Genomic DNA, 21321 nt, shown 5'->3' with positions numbered 1-21321 from the left:
GCAGATTGCGACACGTCAGCTCCCTATTGGGTCCCCAGATGAGGTCGTCTCCACCGTGCCCCGAGCTGAAGAGTATTCTCCTCCGTACCTCGTTCCGATGTGCCCTCCGTCTTGTCGAACCGAAAATCGTATTCTCTACCGACACAAGTTCTTTTTTCACTCTACCAGTCTGCGCAGTACTCGTGCGCCAATGAAAAAGGTTCTGCAAAACGCTAGCCAATGATATTTTTGCTAACAAGACAACTATCTCTTATTCTACCGAATGTTTTACACCATTAACCAGTCGATATACACCCAAGCACACAGTTATTATACAGTTCTTAGTTAGTCTCCAACTTCTCAGCTACGTTTGTTACTTCAGACGACAAACTCACCTCAACGTCCACAAGTCTTGGAAATTTGTGTCTGCCTTTTTCTACATTAGCCGATATGGAGCCCCATTACAACGTTTTAGGCCAGAAGCTGTTCATCCCATATAAAGCAGCAACAGAACGTTGGACCATTACCTTGCAAAGAGGAAAGAATTCCTGTTCACAATGTGACCCGAATGCTTCTCACGCAATGCCAGGAGCTTTGCCCGCATCTCGTGGTCGTGCGGTAGCGTTCTCGCTTCCCACGCCCGGGTTCCCGGGTTCGATTCCCGGCGGGGTCAGGGATTTTCTCTGCCTCGTGATGGCTGGGTGTTGTGTGCTGTCCTTAGGTAAGTTAGGTTTAAGTAGTTCTAAGTTCTAGGGGACTTATGACCACAGCAGTTGAGTCCCATAGTGCTCAGAGCCATTTGAACCATTTTTGAGCCAGGAGCTTTCTCTATCACTGACTGCCTGTTACGTAGCTATCCTGGAAGTCTCCTCATTGGCACAAAATAAGTTTCATTTGAAGTGGTTTGAAGTGTGGTTTGGCTGGATGGCCCTACTTATAAAACTGAGCCTCTCTGTGAGTGCACCTGTTCATCACGCTACGTCAATGATTTCTGCGAACTTAGCCATGGGTCCCATATCACAGGGCACATTAGTCGAAAAACTGCTGGGACGCGACTCGTGGATGCCAGCGCTGACAACGACTGGGTCACTGTCTGGTACTTGCTCTGGGTGGTTGCTTTACCCTGCACTTTCCTCTGAAAATGTGGGCCATAGCCCCAAGTCGGACTGGTTCAAACATCTAGTCACCGATATGACCCACTGCGTCGAGCCTAGCTCATCGCGTGCCCAACTACGCTACAGAGAAAATTACGTGTAAACAGCCACTGGGGAAGTGAAGGAATTAATATAGGACTAGATGGCTTACAACCGGCAATCACCGGCGTTAGTAAGTACAAACATTAACTATTTCACTAACTGATTGGAATAAAGTTCAGTTAGTAAGGATTTTAAATCAGTTATGAATAGCACATGATACCTGCTAGTCTGGCAATGTACTGATGCATAGGAAGCTGCTACGTCTCGTCTAATTGATGATGCCGTAATATTGCATAACATAGGTAGCCATCGAAGTGATGTTGATTTAACAGTGCCACAGCTTCTTCTCATGCTTGGTTTAGTTTAACAGCCACGTTTCGAGCATGTGCACTGTGAGCTTACACAATGTGTAGCCCTTGCCTATTGAGTGGGTGTTCTTTAATTGTATTCTTTAATTAAGTACATTAATTTGGCCCTGTAGTATTCGATACAAATCAATCATCACTCATCAAATCAGAGATTAAGGAATGCATTTGACTGCTAAATCAAACAGTGATTTCAATGCACTCCATTTATTACTCATACGTAATCAATATTCACATGAAATAAAATTAACAATAACTGAAATTAATAAACTAATGTCTTGATAAACTTGGGTAAGGAGCTGGAATGCTAAATCAAAAAAATCTGTATATAAACGAAACATTACCGTAGGTCTGTACGTATAAACAGAACATGTTACAAAATAACATGCATGTGCGTCTGTTGCCGGAGTTGAAAGCATGTTGAACTTCTAACTGCAAATAAAATTTCGAAAGGAAGATTGGAATTATTGAATATTTTTACGAAAACTTCACCTTTCCCTATTGTTTGCTTTGATGTTTCAGCTGGACCTCATCATATTTAGAACGTACAAGTGGTGGCTAAAGTGTCTGCGAAATCAACCACTGACACAATACCAACAAGTCGCCCCTGCCTGCGTCGAAGTTCAACTCATCTGAACGAGATACTCTCATTCTGAACTGGAAGTGAAGTAGTGAAGGTGAGGCCAGGAAGTGAAGAGGCGAAGTGACAATCTGCAGGGGGTTTCCAACAAGGAAAACTTTAAACTATGCGTTTTCCGATGTTGCATAATTTTGATCGTGGAATACTAATTTTTGTGACAGCCAACCAGTAAGATGTTGTTTTAGAAGACACTGGCCTCACTTCTTAATTAGAATTTCAGGTGGTTAACGGGTTTAAAAAGCTTGGTAGTCTTGGAGCTCCAGATGTGTACAATTTACTGCCTCTCTGTGGCTACCTTTGTAAGCTGGCTAATACTGTTGGATCTACTTCCACTACTAGCTTATTGTATGGACCATTTGGAGCAGCAGTCTTTATGTTTCTGTAAACATTCCGTTCGGTGTCACACGTCGGCTGTCGACGGTCACTCTAAAGAAGTCCCAACTGTTTCCCCACAGTAACTGTCCTTTCGGGATTCTGGCGGTTATGTGACATACACCACATGGACACAGATTGTCAAAAATATACTCTGACGGCCTGCACATCCCGGAGATTGCATTTTCTGACTCCAGACGCACGGAGACAGTGGAGATTTAATTTATTATTGTCGTTCAACAAAACCCAGCTCTGGCCGATTTTACTTGCCGTGAGTTTCCTATCAAACAGAGGTGAGCGGCGATTCTGCAAGTAGTGCTAGGGCGGACTCCCTGTGGTTTCATTGCCTACAGTGTCTCCCTCGCCCTCATCAGCTGTCATACTGGTTCCACAGTGGCATCTATTTGAGCTGCACATGCAGTTTGAAATAGGTTCTCAAAATCTAAGTAGTTATGTGTTGTGAAATTTAAAATTTTCCCAGCGAATGAAATGTTCGAAGAGATTTCGGGATTTGACTCTCTCAAAAGGATTTTACACAAGTTACGGGACATTTTGGTTAAAACGGTCACGCAGCGCTCAGTACTTTGCCATAGAGTAAACCAGTGCCATTGTAGCAGTACAGAGAGTATGATCAATAGAAACGTTTTCAGCGACCACATTCAATTTGCAGTTTGTCTCACAGTTATTAAGATGATAAGCATTTAGATCTGTTTCAGATGGATTTGGCTTCAATCTCCAGTTCTTGAAGTAATCACTCTTCTGTGTACCACATCTCAAATGCTTAAATACACTTCTATTCCGGTTTTCTCACAGTCCATGATTCACTACCATACGATGCTGTGCTCCAAACGTACTTCACGAGAAACTTCTTCCTCAAATTATGGCGTATGTTTAATACTAGTAGACTTCTTTTGTCCAGGTATACCCTGTTTGCCTTTACTAGTCTACCCTTTATGTCATCCTTGTTTCACCCGTCATTTGTCATTTTGCTTCTAAAGTAGCAGAATCTGTTCATCTCATCTACTTCGTGGTTATCAGGACAACTTTGGCTTCCCTCGTGTAGCCCATGGCTCTCTGCCACTGCATCCCCCATAAGCATGCATCTTGGTATTTGAACATCAGTCCACCTCAGCCCTAACAAATAGAAAGAAAAACCACAGTCTAACCTGAAGCGGGTCAGTGTTAGAAACAGGAAACAACCTTCTCCTATACTACTAAAAACGCAGGGCACTTCTCTTGCCCACGTCCAGTCTTACAGCACCACCAATCACAATGTGGAAACATATCTAGCCACGGACTCTCCAATTAAACACAAACAATGAGTACGAAATGTGTATCATACACAACAAACATAACAATATGGGCAGGCAGCTGTCCACGGATAGCTGTCGGATAATGCTGATTTAACAAGAAGCAGGCTTCAGTACCTGTTCAGAAGAGCATGCTCGCTAGCACAGCTAGCCACAAAGACGAAACATGTCGGACATCATCTGTGTGTCAGACATACGCTGTACAGTAACACTAAGTGACCGCCTGTCAAAAGCCTGAATGATCGCCTTTTGCAGCTCGGACCGTTGCGAGACGTTCAGGAAGAAAGTCAATGAGGTTTTGGAAGGTACCGACAGGGATGTGTAGCCATGCTGATTCCAGTACCGTGTCCAACTGTACTAGGCTTCTCGGCTGAGGATCCACGGCACGAACAGTCCGATCGAGGTAGTCCCACAGATTCTCAATTAGCTTTATGTCCAGGGACTTCGATGCCCAGAGGAGTGCGGTAAACTCGTCGTGGTGCTCTTAGAACCATGCGCATACTGTGGTACACTGCTAGCTGTGTGACACGTTGCACTGGACTCCTGATAAGTGCCATAGTGCCAAGGAAAAACAAATTCTACGTAGGGATGGCCATGGTTGTGTTATAACATTGCGCCTTTCAGAATGACGATATCACGAAGGGAATGCCTCGGAAACATTCTCCAAACCATAACTCTCCATTCTCTGTCCTGGGCCCTTCCGATGGTTGTTCCCGGATGTTTGCCTTCAGACGTTTCACGCCATACGCGTCAATGGCCGTCTGTCCGATGGAGCATAAAACGTGATTCACCTGAAAAGCCGGCTCAATATCTGTCCAATTGCGGTATTGGCGTGAAAATTGCGGTATTGGGGGTGTCGCCGAGGAACAGCAGTCAGCATGGGTGCGTGAACCAGATGCCTGTTGCAGAGGTCCATAAACAGCAACGTTCGCTAAACAGCCTTTGAGTAGACACTGTTGGTAGCCCCTTGGTTCATCTGGGTGGTCAGTTACTCAGCAGTTGCACGTCTATTCGCCCGTAAACATCCCTGTAGCCATCGTTGACCCCTGTCGTCTATGGGCTGTCGCGTACCACAGTCGCCTCGTCGCCGGTTTTGGATAGCGCCGTTTTGCCATGCACGGTGTACTTAAATGACCTTCCCGAACAGGCCATGAAGGCCCAACGGTACTGACCGGCCGCCCTGTCATCCTCAGCTCATAGGCGTCACGGGATGCGGATACGGAGGGGCATGTGGTCAGCACACCGCTCACCCTGCCGTATGTCAGTTTCCGAGACCGGAGCCGCTACTTTTCAATCAAGTAGCTCCTCAGTCTGCCTCACAAGGGCTGAGTGCACCCCGCTTGCCAACAGCGCTCGGCAGATCGGATGGTCACCCATCCAAGTGCTAACCCAGCCCGACAGCGCTTAACTTCGGTGATCTGAAGGGAACCGGTATTACCACTGCGCCAAGACCGTTGGCATGGTGTACTTACCCGTTTCGGAAATTCCTCCACTCTCGAGCCGAAAGCCAATGATCATGCCCTTTTGGACGTCAGATAAATCGCTCCGTTTCCGTACTACGACAACGACTGCACTATTTTCCGCATGCTCCCTACAACCTTCATATACCACCCACCCTTAAGAGTGGTTATTGCACGTTGACGATGAACATAGGTGGGGGGTCACATTAATGTGAGTGGACCATTTAGAAGAAGCACTGACTGTCTATAACGGGCTCCAAAGGGGCAAGGCTGCTCAGCTTAGCCGGCGCGCAGTCACTGCTGTACGTCCGTCGTCCTCACGCAAACGAGCCCTATACTCGACTTGCGGTCACACATCCACCTTCCACTGACCAAACCCGTTCTCCTTTCGGCCCTCCGCGCCGGCAGGCGAACATTTTCTTCACCGCCCGTAAGCAGTACTAACCTTGGAACTTATCCAACATAGTGGCACACTCTGCACAGTTACTGTAACGAGGACACAAAAGAAAGGAGAATTGTACTGCTGTGTTCCGTGGGTGTCGTGTCCCCAGAAACTGTCTACTGGGTCAGTTTGTGTGGGAATCACGCCGTACCTGTTCAAAGGGAGCAGCCGCGCCTACATATCAAATGATTTAGGAACTCCAACACAACTGAAAAGTTATGTTTTCACTGTGAACTGACAGAATTGTGCGTATACATATCTTAGATGTGTCATTTAGCACGTGAAGGAAAAACACGTAAACACGACCTTCCTGTGTTATTAGCAGAATATTATTATGTGGTGTAACTTCAGCTACGTGTGCTATCTACACATATGCTTTTCGTTTTCCCACAAGTGTCAACCTAAAGAAAGAACATAAACTTACCACAGCAAAATGGAAATACAAACAAACTACACGAGAATGATGATTAATAAATGAAGTGACCACATAGAAAGGTTACAGTGGAACAAATCGAACTGTCAGTAACATCAAGATAAAAATCGTAAAACACAAAATTGGAATAAACATAAAAAACACACGCTAATAATTGCCGTGCACGAAAAGCCTTCCATATAGCAACAATAAACACAATTTATTCAAGCCAAACTTTAAACCCATATTTTATTATTCATTTCCCTCTCCCATTCAACTAGCACCCTCTCACCCTAGTTCGCTCTTCAGTTTACTTGAAATCAAGGAAAGTTTAAATTCTACCAGCCCACCTTCCCCACACACATCGCCACATATTTTTGGTTGGAACCCAGTCGATAGCACTATAGCAGTAAGAACACACAGAAAATGTCCATGTATAATTTTTCAACGATGTAAATGCCTCTTGGACTGTCCATCTACCTAATAAGGTGTTATTAGTCTCTGGAACGCATTGCAGCAGCGCTTCTGCGTGGGATAGCTTCGACAGATCATTGGTAGTTTACCGAAGGTATGTGGCAGCAGGCACCAGAGACGCACAAAAAAGTCCCGCAATTTCAGTAAATTCCGCGTCACTGGTCTGTGGACAGTTTCATCTTCCAATTCCGTCAGCTCCACCTGTTTACGGACTGTTATTTCTCAATTCTTCCATCGCGTCCTTGGACGTCCCGTTGGGTGCTTTCTAGAACGGAGGAATCGGTTAGGAAGGGATCCATCAGCTCGAAACATATGGCCAGGCCACTGTAGCATGTTCTGCCCCAATATTCAGCCAATATGTGCTCTCCACAGTCTCTTCTTTCCTTCTTTGTTGGAATTTACCTTCCACGCTTACTGTAGATAGGTTCTTCTCCTCGAAAGCACAGACCCCTTCTTCAGTTGTCAGTATCGCCCAGCTTTCACAAAATTTGCGTAATAGGAGTACAAATAGGAACAAAATTTAGATATATGCAGCGTAAGTATCATTCTGCCCCTTAAAAAAATGGTTCAAATGGCTCTGATCACTATTCTGAGGTCATCAGTCCCCTAGAACTTAGAACTACTTAAACCTAACTAACCTAAGGACATCACACACATCCATACCCGAAGCAGAATTCGAACCTGCGACCGTAGAGGTCGCGCGGTTCCAGACTGTAGCGCCTAGAACCGCTCGGCCACACCGGCCGGCTTCTGTCCCTTCTATTTGTCAATGTTATCCTCATGTTCCTCCCTCCTCCGATTTTGGGGGAGAGCCTTATTCCTTATTTCTTACATCACACGTCAGCCTATAGCGCCACGTTTGAAACGCTTCGTTTCCCTTCTCTTTCCACTGTCCATAATTCACTTCCAAACAGTGCTGTGCTCCAAACTGACTTTTTTTTGTTGATATTTGTGGTAAGTTCCTATGGGACCAAAATGTTAAGGTCATCGGTACCTAGGCTTACACACAACTTAATCTAGCATGAACTAACTTAGGCGAAGGACAACACATATACACACGCCGATGCCCGAGGGAGGACTCGAACCTCCGATGGGGGTGAACCGTGGCAAGGCGCCCCCTAGACCGCACGGCTACCCCGCGCGGTACTGACTTTTTAAAAAAATATCTTCTTCAAAATAAGGTCCATGTTTGATCCTAGTATTCTCGCTATAATAGTGAAGCATTACTTATTAATCGTCACAGAAGGAAACTGTTTTAGCGTAACCAGCCTTGCTAGTGAATTTTAAGTTTTGCATTGGTTTCAAAATTGATTTTCAGTGAGTAATTTGAGCTAATTCAACATGTATGTGTGCTCTTTAGAGAAATAGGTATCCGTCCTACAGTATCGATTTATCTGTGAAATTTTTCTTCATTCCACTTTAATATCCTACTTGGTCATAATATCAAATTATTTTGAGCAGATTTTATACGCAAGTAGTATCTCCTAATACAGCAGTGACACTGAACTTTGCATTAGGGACTCAGGCGACTGGAAACACGTGTTGCAACTCGTCCCTCGGTGCAGTAATGATCTTCGCTGTTGGGCGCGGCGCCTCCTGACCTTTGTCGGTATTCTCAGGCCGTAGGCAATGTGCGCTGACTTGATCCTGCAATTTCTTGGCCGCTTCTGGACTCAGCCGCGCGCCTCCTGATGAATCAGTAAAGGGACGGAGACGCGCGTCGGCTTGATTACCCGCGCACACAGGGCGCAAACAGAATCCGCGAGCGGCCGTCACCTTGTCCCGCCGACCAAGGCGCTGCTACCTGCTGTCTTAAAAAATACATGCAGTCTTCTTTATGAAGTAGGCAGGAGAGCTGACTCGTAATATCTGATACGTACAAGGAAGCAACAGAAGCTACGAAAATGTGTAATACCTGCATCAAAGAGCTTTACTAAAGAAGTTGAAATATACGGTGTTTCCGTGACTATGGCAAAAATTTTCGATAATAGAGCAGGAAAACGGCCTAAAATTGAGATAAATGCCATCAGTCTGGAAACTATTAAGTAGGAAATGAAATAAAATAAAAAAAGCACGTTTGACCTGCTGAAGAGAATGAAAAGTCCAAATGTACACATATTCGTGGCCATTTACGTACACAGCTTGCAAAAGGTGCTACATTCAGAGCACTTGTTACAATCGCGGTCTCCAATTTCTATCTCCCCTACAGTTTTAACTGTTTACAGTTCCCTCCAGTTATTTCTGATGTTTTAACCCATGTCATATTACCTTATCCCTCGTCCTTGTCAATGTTTACCACATGTTTCTTTTCTCGCCGATGCTGTTGAGTGTCCCGTCATTTCTTATCTCATCTGTTCACCAAATTTCATCATTCGTCTCTCACCTCTCCGGATAGCCGCGACCGCGTCCAGGATTAGGAGGTATATCAGACCCAGATCAATTCCCCCTGGCAGATTAACGACGAGCTGTTGGTGTTCCCGTCGACCTGGATGTGGTTCTTAGGCGGTTTCCCAATCAAAAATGTTTTATTTGAAACAATTAGCTACACCTTCCACCTAATTCTCTACATAGTCACCTCTCCAACTTAGATATTTGTCGTAGTGTTGCACCAACTTTCCAGTTATAGAAGCCAGCCACACTTCGCATCGAAAATGCTTCAGGAGGGTCTTCATTGCCCCTGCAGAACGCGTCCGAGAATTGTCATGAAAAAGGAAACGCATAACTGTTATGTTATATGGGGTGCATGAGATCAGGCGAAATCTCCCACCGGGCCCTCATATATAGCGGGAGACACTATTTATGTAGGCATTTTAACGTGTTCACTTTGCGCTCAGAACTGAAACAGCAAAGTTACGCAATCGACGGGCATACTAGAGACACTGCCAAGCACATCTGTGCAAAGCTACATAGGATTTTCAGCGTGGTTTCCATTTCGCCCCTGATCGGACCTTACTTTCCAAATAGGTCTCGCACTTCTTGAAATTAAGGGCAGTATTTGATACTAGTGTGGCGTTTCTCCTACCGGAGAGTGTGCTATCTGTTCACCCACTTCCAAACCTGACCGCTCAAGGAATTATTAACTGCTTGGCTGAGGTGAAACTGCCTGCAACAGGTATCTTAGTATTTAATTCCCCAGAAAATGGACAACGGATTATTAAACTAAAATGTTCAGTTGTATGCAAAATCGTTAAGGCTTTCGTGGCCAGTTGTTGACAAATTGCCTCTTGGTTTCTGTGTCGCGTTCTTCTGGCGACGTTCGTCTGTTGATTTTTCTGACGTCTCGCCAGCATGAATGGTTGGCATTGTCAAAGCTTCATCCTCCACTGCTGGTGGCGGACTGGAGCCGAGCTCGCGGCCGCAGACTATATCTACTTTGCGCGCCAACGTCCATTGGCTTCCCCGTGACCATTTCCGGTGCGGTTCTCCTCTTGCCAGCTGCAACTGTCATTCGCTGCAGAACGGAAAGCCAGAATTTGTTTACTTTGAGGCTTTCTTTTTTCTTGTTGAAACTATTCTCGTGTTCGTGAATTTTACAGCTTCTCTGAACAAACGGGCGTGACAGCTCATCTCTACAGCCAGAACTTCTGTGTCGGCGAATTTTACTACTTGTGTGTCTCACACAGCGCGTATTCTGCCACGGTCGATTTCTCCACCTGCCCCAACCTGCAATGTCGCTTATGTTCTGTGATCCTGGTGCTGACTGATCGTCCAGTTATTCTAATATCAACTTTTCCGCATGTGCATGGTATGTGGTATATTCTCGACATTGCAAGTGGGTCCCTTTCCTTATTTGCCGATCTGAGACGCTCTCTGATCTTCTTTGTCTGTTTTTAAATAGCTTTTGCGGCAACGTCGGCCGAAGAACCCGAGAGAGAAGTCAACAGGCAATTTGTTCAGTTACATGGCCTGTATCTGCATCTAATCGGTTTCAAAACCACTGCTTCCCTACGCGAATCTAAGGTTTAAGTCTTCAGAGATTATAGGTCTTTCAAGGAATAAAATATTTAATATTTTACTCTGCTCGTAATTATTTTTATATACTAAGTTAGACGTTGCATTGATTGTAAATCTTCAGCTCTAATCACATTTCATAACTAACTAACAAGCAATATTAGTCTTAACAGTTTAAATTTTTTTCGTAATAATGTTATACGCATTGCACCTTACATTTTCCGTAACTGTCTCTTCAAATAGTCAAGCAGTACTAACATGAGATTCAGTGCAATAAAAGGTCTGGTCCGGCGGAGCGTAAAGCACTACGTCAGTCCTCGAGCTACTCAAAAGCAATGACTGAGGATTTTTACAATTCATTCATTTCAGAAATTGATAGCAGCAGTGGCGTCTCGGGAGGATTACTGTCGGCCTGCTGACACTGTACACGCAGACCTGGCCACTTTCTCCATTCCCTGTTGCTTCCGCATCCTGCGTGGCATCGTCACAATTCTTTTGGCAAAACTTTTTTTAAACCAATTAGCAAATGGTTAATATCCTACTTGTGACCTCGTCCGGTTACTCAGAAGTGTTTTTTTAATACAGTCTACTGTCTTTATTATTGATTAGAAGAATGAAGCTGGCGTACGAACGGTCGACATAGGCCAACCGTTACACTAGCGGACGTATTTTGGCAGGAATGGATTCTTTTCCTGTGCTAGTGTCTTGTTTCTGTTCTCTTCGCTTCGTCTGCCGTGTCTTATTTAGTTTCCATAGTAGAGGATTCAGATGTTAAGTTTATCGATAAACTCATTTCCAGTTGTTCGATGCTATTTACGGGCGTGAATGAAGCAGCCGGTTTGAAAACTGAAGCATCACAGTTTGTCATCGGGAGGTAAGTGAAAAGCAAGGGCCGTACCACAGTTAAGCAGTGGGAAGAACCCACACTTAAGCTATCGACTCTTTAACTGAAATGTATTTTGCATACGAAGAGACAGAATTTCAAATAGTCGTTAAACAGCACAAGCTGGTATTCTCCGAATTGTCAAAAGCCGAGTATGAAACTCTGCCGACTTGTAGCGAAAGCTACGTTTTTTCCTTTTAGAAAATTCCTGTAGACAATTACTTGTTCTTGTTATTAAACAGCTGGCATTTTCTAATATTAATATTTATTTGCACAAGCAGGTTTCGAGAACTCTGCTCATCTGGTAAAGATGCTTATGGAAAGAAACTCATCATTTAGCTTCCCTTCCAGATATCTGGTGTGATTATGCTTCTTATATTTCGTTTTGATATTTTTACTATCTTAGAAAATCATTTCACACCTTTTTCATAATATTTTAATGTCGGATTTCATGAAACAGACACGTATCATACCCGCATCGATTTTTGTGTGAATATGTATAATTTGGGTTCACTTTACTGGTTTAACGTGTATTTCGGCAACACTGAAGTTCGTAATAATTGTTGCAAAGAAAATTCTGCATGAAGGTCTTTCCTTAGTGTTCAGTTCTGATAACGTCTTTGTTTTCTGTACAGATACCGGTGTCTTATCTGACATTCCGGTAGAACAAACTTTAAATCGGAACTACTTTTCAACAACTTTTTTCTGTATAATGATTTAGATAACGCGAAGTCGTCATATGGAATCGCAGCTTTGCTTGAACAGAAGGTCGCCTCTCACTGCGGCTATAACATTTATGAAGGAGAAATGTTATCAATTATTTTTTTAATGGATAAGATAAATTTTAGACACCAGTGACGCCTTATGGCGACTGTTATTTTACAGCATGTTCTGCACCCAGGACCTCGGAAGAACGAGTAATTCCTGTCACGAGCTGCTGGCCTGAGATGGAAGACGTGATCCCTCGTCCCAGCTCAGTTCGGATGTCACGCACGTAGCCACCCCGTTGGTCTGCAATACCGCTTGCTCAGCCAGCCAGGACCGAAAGCTGTCGTAGTCATCATGCTTTCATGAGCTTGTCCAACTGCTATTAAATCGAGCCTGTACGTAGCTAATCTCAACTCTATGACTTACAACTGAAAGTCAGCTGACATTAGCTATTTCGAAATCTAGATACAATTTTTAATATGACTGTTTTCTGTAGCTACTAGATGCTTCAAGATATTGATAAAGGATTAAGTAAAATATAAGTTACAGACCAATACTGACGCTTAAGTTGAATGATAGAAATTATTGATTCATTTATGTCGTTGTAGGTCAGAGGAGAATGGGAACGAAGTAGACGGAAGAAAGACGAAGATCTTAGAGAACGGATATTAATCCAAAAACTGATTTAAATTCTTTCCGTTAATGGTAGCAATACTAACTAAGATTATATGAAACGTACATGTTCGTCGTTTTAAATACGTTCAGTATTTTAGAGCCACTGACCCAAAGTTTAACCCGGGTTGTGACAGAGTAGGTGGATGTTGCACCGCTTATACAGGGTGGTCCATTGATCGTGGCCGGGCCAAATATCTCACGAAATAAGCGTCAAACGAAAAAACTACAAAGAGCGAAACTTGTCTAGCTTGAAGGGGGAAACCAGATGGCGCTATGGTTGGCCTAATAGATGACGCTGCCATAGGTCAAATGGATATCAACTGCGTTTTTAAAATAGGAACCCCCATTTTTGTATTACGTATTCGTGTAGTACGTAAAGAGATATAAATGTTTTAGTTGGACCACTTTTTTCGATTTGTGATAGATGGCGCTGTAATAGTCACAAACGTATAAGTACATGATATCACGTAACATTCCTCCAGTGCGGACGGTATTTGATTCGTGATACATTACCCGTGTTAAAATGGACCGTTTACCAATTGCGGAAAAGATCGATATCGTGTTGATGTATGGCTATTGTGATCAAAATGCCCAACGGGCGTGTGCTATGTTTGCAGCTCGGTATCCTGGACGACATCATCCAACTGCCCGGACCGTTCGCCGGATAGTTACGTTATTTAACATTTTTGGAGTATGAAAATTTCATGTGGTACTATAATATGTATATAATACAGACATGTGACACTGCAAAAAACTGAAAGGAAAATAGGTAGTAGGCCTAGTTGTATCTGAGACAATTCTATCAAAGTGGTGTTCGTCCCTTCACCATATTTATGGGATTAATTATTTCAATCGACAGAAACCTCAGACGAAATTGTGTGGACTCGTTTTCTGGAGAAGTGAGGTGCAATCACTGATCAACCATCTTCCACTAGTCTTTCCTTGGTTTCCTTAACCAGCGTGAAACAAATGTGGGGATGATTCCTTGAAGAAGACCAATCACTGTTTCTAGTCTGACTCATTTCCAACTTCAGTGTCGACAGTACATGAGGGTCGGAATTATCGTAAACTTGCACCAGACTATCTACTAATCTTCGTTGAGGTCAAAATATGGAGATCACTGACCGCGGGCGACAACCATTTGTTACTGTATCATTTGCACTCAACCTTTCGTACCGATAACAATGAATTAAACAGTATGCTCACTTTACTGAGGTTTTCCTAATTATTTATCGTTAAAGGTATTCCTTCAGAGCAAATTTTGAATAAGCATGGTTCAAATGGTTCAAATGGCTTGAGCACTATGAGACTTAACATCTGAGGCCATCAGTCCCCTGGAACTTAGAACTACTTAAACCTAACTAACCTAAGGACATCACACACATCCATGCCCGAGGCAGGATTCGAACCTGCGACCGTAGCGGTCACGCGGTTCCAGACTGTAGCGCCTAGAACCGCTCGGCCACTCCGGCCGGCAATAAGCATGAGGATGCGAGAATCACTAAGCGGTGAGGCACTAGTAGAACAGAGGAAATCTCAAACGAAATAAGCCTCTTTTTAAACTGTCTTTAAATGTTTTTCATATTCAGAAAAGTTTCCGTTTTGTGTTTCTGGAGTTGTGACCAAAAGTTCATATATAAATAGTAATATATTGATAACTTGTTCCAAATAGTTTTCTTCCTTCATCAAAATATGTTATCTCTAAATTTTACCACTTATTGCTAATACGTATCCTCGATTTCTTAGTTGAGGATGTCGCCATTCTATGAAACTAATGTCTGAGGTCTATTCTCTGCCGCTAAGTCAATGATTTTCACTTGTAGCGGACTATAAAAGATGAAGCACTTCGTCTTCCCTCTTGCAATGCAGCAGCAGAAAACAGCATCTCCAGATGCTCCGCGCAGATTTCTTTTCTTCCTAGTGAAGTGGAAACCAGTAAAGCTTTTCGTCGTTCTTAGTCAAAGAATTTAGGGCGCAGTTCAGTATTCTCGGAACGTACGCTGTCCTGACATCTGTACCGGAAGCAGAAGAGCTGGCAGTGGTCACAGGTCGGGAGTTCACGCCGGGGAGGCTCGCTACGTAATTGGCGAACGTTGACGTAGCGGGCAGAACCACCCGCCCACGCTCTGACGTCACCGATATTTGATAGGGGCGCAGTAGGTCGCTGCCAAATAGGCGTGTCCGAACGGCAACTGACGGCGTGGAACGTTTGTAGTAGTCATAGGTAGTGGTAAATGCGAAAGTGAACTGTTCTGGGAACAGCATCCAATTCGGCCACCAGAACGCACCGAAGAAATCTTCCCACTGACCAAATTTCGTATGCACTTGCGTTCCTCAAATTCTCACAATGTTGTCGATAATTTGTTGTTATACACACGGACATACAGACATAATTACATATTACTGTGAAATTGTACACTGGTATGCAAACTTTCAGAACGAAACTAGCTTCAGCATAATGTGTCACTGCCAAGTGCAACTTGGACCATACGTGGAAAGGACAGCTACAGTGAAGCACAGAATAGGAATGAAAGAAAGATGTGAGTAGAAATGACATTCTTATTCAAAGACAATAATTACACTCAAGCCACAGCGATTTATGATGGTCCCCTGGACATTACAAAACGCGAGACATGGCTCTTACACGATGTGTGATACGGTGTGTGAACACCACGGGTGGCAGTTCATGGCTTCCAACTGGCCCCAAGGTTGGTAATGAGCTCTTGCGGAAGGACGTTCCTTTCCTTCAACAGCGCTGTTGACAGCTGCTGGCCGGCCGCTGTGGCCGAGTGGTTCTAGGCGCTACAGTCTGCAACCGCGCGACCGCTACGGTCGCAGGTTCGAATCCTGTCTCGGGCTTGGATGTGTATGATGTCCTTAGGTTAGTTAGGTTTAAGTAGTTCTAAGTCTAGGGGACTGATGACCTAAGATGTTAAGTTCCACAGTGCTCAGAGCCATTTGAACCATTTGACAGCTGCTGGATGGTCGTTGATGCAAGTGAACGTGCTCCAATACGTCTTCCCAATGCATCTCACTCGTGCTCGGTAGGACTGGTGTCTGGGGAACTGGAAGGCCAGTCCATTCGCCACATATCTTGTCGTTTCCAGAGTTACTCCACCTGGGCTGTTCGTTTCGGCCGAGCCTTGTCAACTATAAAAATAAAGCCATTACCGAATGCGCTCCTGAAAAGATGCAAATAAGGAATGACTACAGTGTTCCAAAAACGTTAACCGGCGAGTGTACCATGTGCATATATTTAGAGGTCAGCACGCCCAACTAGTATTATGCCTCCTCGCACCCTAACTCCTGGATCACCAAAAAGGATCGTGATGGACAAAGCCGAACGTACGATCCTACGGCGACAGTTGCAAAAACGTAGTGCACCCAAGAACATTCTCGAACACGATTATTTTGGTGGTCAGGTTGTTATGATGTGGGGAGGCATAATTTGCATGGGCGCACTGACTTCCGAAGCTTTGATCACAGTACACATAATGGTCAATGTTATTGTGACACTGTACTCTTTCCCTTCGGCCCTGACTTCCTTTTTATCCATGATAATACGTGACCGCATCGAATGCGCATTGGAAGCAGCTCTTGAAACGAGAGGATGCATATTTCTTTAAGCAGTCTCCTCGTAGCAGTCCTTTCTATGTATGGTCAAAGTTTCATCGATTTATGTGACGCGGTCGTGACACATGATGCGGAAGTTAGTTTTGTCCTTAAGTTTTGTACAAAGCTCTAAAATAAATTCTCAAGACGAAAGATTCGACTATATTCATATATGGTTCTCTAGTAAAAACGTGAAGTCTGTATTAAATATTGTCACTAGCCGCAAGTTAAGTTTTGGCGCTTGTGAGGAGATGATTCCAGGGATAGGTCCGTACTGTTCGCGTGATGCGTTGTGGGATAAACCTGCTAGTAGAATGGGTCATATTACTTGTTTTATGTACAAGATGGTAAACCGAATTTTTCTTTTGCGCGTTGTTGCTACTAATGTAGGGTAGGCAAACAGGCCAATGTGTAAGTGTACATAATCATGGGTGGGGTCGGGAAACTCGACTAATGAACTGCGTATGGAGTAATGTGTATGTTAATATGGTCCCTCCTTAGGTAAACATCTGTAAGACAGCAGTCTATGTTTAGAGGGTGAAGAGTACAGCCGACCACCCGGAAAGAAGTGACCATGTATATGATTATGTATTTAAGAACCATGATTTTTGTATGCGTGTAAGCAAGTGTCAACTTTTGGGAAGCTGAAACCATGATGAGACTGATGCGAATCTCCTGGAAAGCGCACTCGGTTCCTGTAACATTATTTGAACAACACCAGCGTTCTTTAAGAGGGTGCTGCAGAATTTTGTAAATGGTACGACGCTTGAACAACTTTCATGCCTGTAAGTGCCTGGGAAAGTTGTGCCGGTTCTTTCAGAAAGGGTTTATCCGATTTCTTTTACGTAAATGAAAACAGAAACTTGGAGAGAAATTTAATTTACACATCGAATTACGAAGCATTTATTACGAAATGCATTATCGGACTAACAAGGGTTAATTTTTTACATGTGTGCATACACAACCTTGGAAAGCATTTCACATTAACCGATAGCAACAATGATTTCATTTACTTTTCACAAAACTTTATCCAATTTCACAAGAGTATATCTTCTACGTAATAAAGATAGAAACTTGCGGTGAATCTAAACTTACTCATAGGGCTAGAAAGTTTACATTAGCGCCAGCTGTGAGTTGTCGGTTCATGTGGTTGCCAGCGTGGCTGCAGCTAGCTCACCCTCTCATTCACTCGCCCATTACCCAGTGTGGGTCGGTCTGGAAGAGGCAAATAAAAGCAACATAAGACTTTTTCGTTCTCCGTTTCAAGAGCTGCAATTCAGTCACACCTGGAAAGCTTCATTTTCGTCGAGAGTGCGGCTCTGAACCTTTTACAGCGTAAGAGGCGTACGTGTCTCACAATGCGCCATTGGCCTTCAAGGTCGCCTGATCACACTGTATGTGATTTTTTGTGGGGGTCTGGAAAGACTTCATTTATGTGCCTCCCATTACAGAAATTATGAGTAAATTGCAACAAATCAGTGAACACAGTGTCTCCAGACATTCTTGAGGAAGTGCAGACGTTGGTAGTGCGTCTGGTGCTTCGATAAGTGCCGATGTGATAAGGAATACCACTCAATCCATGATAAGAATATTGCAGCACTGCATTGATACCAATGGTCATCACTTCGAACACCTTCTTTAAATGGACGTTCATTCCACCTTTGTGACCTTCGTTGACCTTCAAAGACCTTACTGTTACACATCATTGGATTCGTGTCGATAGCCGCTATCAGAAAATAAGTACCGAACTGTAGCATCCACGTAATACGTGACACCCCTTTTATTTTGTAAACGATTATACGTAACGCAACGCGGTTTTCGGAAAATGCTAGAGCGTCGAGGGGCACGTATTTTTTTGTTTGGTTAATGTTTTTGGCGCTGGTATCAACAGAGATATTGAAACAGGTACGCTTTTTTAAACGGAACAGTATACTTTTTATAACTGCATTGTATTGCTCTTGAGAAGACAGTTACAGTGATATAGCGTTTGTTAATGTTAACGTTGAAACCTGCTCTAAAAAAAAAAAGTTGAGATATGTCCTAAGATGTGAGAGCACGGTGGCCGGAAACGGCATTTTAGGTTCAAACACTGCCGAGTATCCGTCTAGTACCAGGCTGCGTAGTTGTATGCCGTAAGGTAGGCCTGCGCTAACGAGAATAAGTCTTTATTTCCCGTTGAACCAACTTACGACCTAGATGCAGGTTCACTTACGAATGTTGTATATGGAAATATGAAATAGGCTGGAATCTAGCGTACCGCAAAGGGCTTAGGAAAACTATTTCACATTTGTGTATCCTCCCAGATTCACGTGAGCTGAAACAGAGAAATGATGTTCATTCGTCAGAAATAAAGAGGTCTTATACCCTGCAAAAAGCAACTACTGTATTAAATACAGCTGTATATAAATGTTACAACGAAGATTTGACCTATCTTTTCCTGTACGTGGCTGTGTGCCTCATAGAGGTAAAATACATGCTGTCGGACAATTGTCTCTACCTACATTGCTCTAAATTATATCATATGGGATAATTTTATCATATGGGATACATTCCTTGAACTAAACATTTTATTAAAAATATTTTTGTGACCACCTGACACAGCAAAATAAATATCCTTTTTAACGAAATTTATTTCATGCTCAACGTAAACGCGTAATTAGTGTTAACAGCTACAGACAGTACACGCTGTCGACTTATTTGACATTGCAGTGCAATTTCGTGCACACGTAAATGAAATGAACAATTTACTACCAATGACTTGTTAGCCGCCCTAATAAAGTACCATAAATTGTGTTTTTCAAAAAAATAACTTTATACTTTACTTAAGCATGCGTTCCGACTCTTGACCATGGGGTGAAAGGCACTTTTTCAATCGCCATTCGAAAGAACGATGAACAGATGAAATTACACTGGATGATACGGTAGAGATGCAATGGCGATTCGACAACATATATCGTCTGTAGGGGTTTCGTCATCAACTGAATCTTGCTACACAAAGAAGGAAATCAAGTGGAGTCAAATCAGGGGACCTCGCAGGTCATTTGGCAACAGTACGTCGTCCCATCCAACGTCCAGGAAAGTTCTTATTCAGTATTTGCGTTGCAACACGGGATAAGTGAGCTGGAAAAGCGTCATGTTGCAACCACGTACACTGTCGAATAACCAGCGGTAGCTCTTCTAGAAGAACCTGGAGAATGTCTGTCAGAAAGTGTGCGTAGGATTGTCCATTTACAAAGCCTGAGATGAAGTAAGATACCACATTGTTACTGCCCACGATGCCGCACCATACCTTTACGGTCCACGGTCGTTAATGTTGCACCTGACGAAGCCAGTGTGGATTCTCGGCTGGCCAGTAGTACATGTTATTGAAATTCACATTAGCGTGGTTAGTAAACGTTGCTTTGTCGGTGAAGGTCACATGTTGGGAAAACGTAGGGTCGTCTCTCAGTTTCTGAGGGGAAAGCCGACACAATTCTGTAAGACGTTCGAAATCATGGCCATCGAGCACCTGATGTTAGTTACCGATGATAGGGAAGGAAATTCTGTCGGTGTAAGAAGCAAATTACGCTTGTTTGGCTGATTTCACATTCCTTGGCAATATGTATCTTACCACTACGCAGATTCATTAGCGTCGTAGACAGAATAGCTTCTTCGTGTTCTCTGTCAGTTGCAGTCTTCTTTCTTGTTCTCTTTTTGACGTTCAAGCAGCTTTTCCGCACTGGGGTCTTAACAATTCTTGCAGTTGCCTGGCGCGTCAGGCAATGGAGATCCGGATAGATAGCCCTAACCGCTGTACTGCTTTTACGGTATTTCTTTTACACTCACTACCCAGTTTCTCCTCATTGGTGTACATGTCAGGACGCAACGAATGTTGAAGCAGAAATGAGCGGCCTGCGGTGTTGACATTCTGACACGGCGTAGCACGAGAGCTCTGCTTGGCGGTGTTTGCACTATGCTCTCAAATTCTAGGACATTTCTCGAATATTTTGCCACAGATCTCAATGTCAACATCAACAAAATCTATATCACTGTAATTGTTTTGCCAAGAGCTATCGATTTCAGTTATAAAAAGTATACGGCTACATTCAAAAAACGTTTCAATATCTCCGTTATTAACAGCGCAAAAAACTTGTTGTTGTTGTTGTTGTGGTCTTCAGTCCTGGGACTGGTTTGATGCAGCTCTTCATGCTACTCTATCCTGTGCAAGCTTCTTCATCTCCCAGTACCTACTGCAACCTACATCCTTCTGAATGTGTTTAGTGTATTCATCTCTTGGTCTCCCTCTACGATTTTTAGCCTCCACGCTGCCCTCCAATACTAAACTGGTGATCCCTTGATGCCTCAGAACATGTCCTACCAACCGATCCCTTCTTCTAGTCAAGTTGTGCCACAAACTTCTCTTCTCCCCAATCCTACTCAATACCTCAAAAAACGTTTCAATATCTCCGTTATTAACAGCGCAAAAAACTTAAACCGACAAAAAAGTACGTTCCCCTCGACGTTCTGACATTTTCCAAAAACCGCGTTTCGATATATGTTACCGTTCATGAAATAAAGGGGGATCTTACTCCTTTTTGCAGATGACTAGGTTATGCTAACGGATACGGAACACAACCTTCAATGGGCTGTAAACTCTTTACATACAATGGCAGACCAATATAATCTAATCACATCCACAAAGAACACAAAAGTTATGGCCATGTGTGGAAAAGAACATCTTAGAGAGAATATCATAATAGAGACTAACATATTGAAGCAAGTTCATATGTTCAACTATCTGGCCTGTAATATCTCTTATGCTTACGATAATGATTCTGAAAAAAAATCTACAAAGGTACGATT

The 21321-nt window shown here is 43.4% G+C and overlaps 1 protein-coding gene and 1 pseudogene across 1 annotated transcript in view; one reads left to right on the top strand and one right to left on the bottom strand.

The window, feature by feature from the left end:
- The window catches only part of LOC126475288 (uncharacterized), a 410573-nt gene that overhangs the window by 31710 nt on the left and 357542 nt on the right, over positions 1–21321 (top strand). The gene's annotated exons all lie outside the window — the stretch shown is intronic.
- LOC126476243 (5S ribosomal RNA) lies at positions 5204–5321 on the bottom strand (annotated as a pseudogene).

The sequence above is a fragment of the Schistocerca serialis genome, chromosome 4, assembly GCF_023864345.2.
Source record: "Schistocerca serialis cubense isolate TAMUIC-IGC-003099 chromosome 4, iqSchSeri2.2, whole genome shotgun sequence".
Lineage (NCBI taxonomy): Eukaryota > Metazoa > Arthropoda > Insecta > Orthoptera > Acrididae > Schistocerca > Schistocerca serialis.
The sequence above is the reverse complement of the archived record's forward strand: the minus strand, read 5'-3'. Positions and strand labels throughout refer to the sequence as shown.